This window comes from Triticum dicoccoides, chromosome 4B (assembly GCF_002162155.2).
Source record: "Triticum dicoccoides isolate Atlit2015 ecotype Zavitan chromosome 4B, WEW_v2.0, whole genome shotgun sequence".
Classification (NCBI taxonomy): Eukaryota; Viridiplantae; Streptophyta; class Magnoliopsida; order Poales; family Poaceae; genus Triticum; species Triticum dicoccoides.
In genome coordinates this window covers 556,362,534-556,364,112 of record NC_041387.1, presented here as the reverse complement: position 1 = coordinate 556,364,112, position 1,579 = coordinate 556,362,534, and positions in this window count along the sequence as shown.

Here is a 1,579-nt window from a genome sequence, read left to right as displayed (position 1 = left end):
ACCCTTTCTGCAAACTTAACCCGCCACCAGAAAAGAGTCTTTAAATTACTTACTTTTCCTTCGTCACTCCAAAATTCAACTTTGATGACTTTCACAGGCTGACTCTGATTTTTGGAAAAAGAAATACAACCATGAAGCTGCCAAAAAGGCCAGGGCTGCCAGGAAAGCCGCCAAGAAAACCGCCAAGAAGAATAAGAAGAAATCTAGTACTTACGAGCTGTTTGAACTGGACAATAGCTCTGAGTCGGAGGTAGCTCTTGATTCTCTTGGCTCCTATTTCAACTATCTTATTGACATTGATTATCATCAGGATGACACGGGGGCCATTCAAGCTGGCGAGGAAGAGGTAACTATCATTTCCTCTGACTCCTAGCCTTTGCCAAGACAGAAAATTCGAAGAGTAACCCGACAAGTAAGCTTTTCACACAGTTTAGCTCATATGGATCCTCACTTTCTTTTGAAGCAACAGCAGCACGAGAGCCGGCTACAGACTCGGACCAGCGGAGGTGAAGAATTATCTTCCAGTTTACCAATTACTCCAGCTCCGAGGAAACGTTGAAATGAGGTTATCCCAAATTTAAACTCTTTTTATCCTTTGGCGGGTCTCATTCGCCAGCCACTTAATTCGTCCGATTCAAATTATCAGGAGACTTCTCGCTCCTTTTCCGGCGACTCATCACAGTCCCAGCTGCCGGCTTTCAAAACTGCTCCTGGGTAATAACAATTACTTATTATTTTCTTCCTCCTCGGGCTCTTATCTTTGTACTGACATTCTCATAACTCATGCAGTGGAAAAGCAAAAACTAGCAAGAAGGCAAAGGTGACCAAGCCGGCTGAAGACCCCAAGGTCCATGAACCGGAGCAACAAATTCCAGCGTCTGACACCTCTGTATCCCAGCCAGAAGAACCTGTTCATGACGTTCCCCCAGAAATTCCTGACCCTTCCATTGACCAGACAAACAACAATCCTTTGAATACTGGACCATCAAGCCCAATTAAGCCGGCTGAGACACATGTCGATGATGTGATGATCACTGGTCCTGTTCATCATTGTTATAAATCAAAGCTTACTTGCGTAGCCCTCTTGAACCGGCTGTGATCGTTTGCAGCATGAGCAGTTGTGTTGTACATGCGAAATGGACCAAGCAAATTTCCAAGTCACAATGTTATTTTTTTCTTATTCACCATCAACATTGATCAATTAGTTGGTTGAAGTGTGGCGTAAGAAATGATTGTGTTGCATGCATTTAATACAGATTTCTACAGATTGATTTTCGGTCCTAGCTGGTTTGGTGCTACCACACGTATACACCTTTTACGTGAAGTTTTTAATCTCAATCATTGTAATTGGGACCCATGATACAACAACACAGCGAACTGTTTTGTCCATGGGCAAATGCAATCGATTCTACTTTCAATGTTGTCTTACCCCTCGGTCATCGACCATATTCGTCTTATGTATGTATACATTATATATGCTTTCACTCCATCCTTCTGGTGACTATATTTCATTAAGAATATTTATTTTATATATTGAAGAATTTGTATGCCTTATTTCTTTCCATAGACATTCAGAATT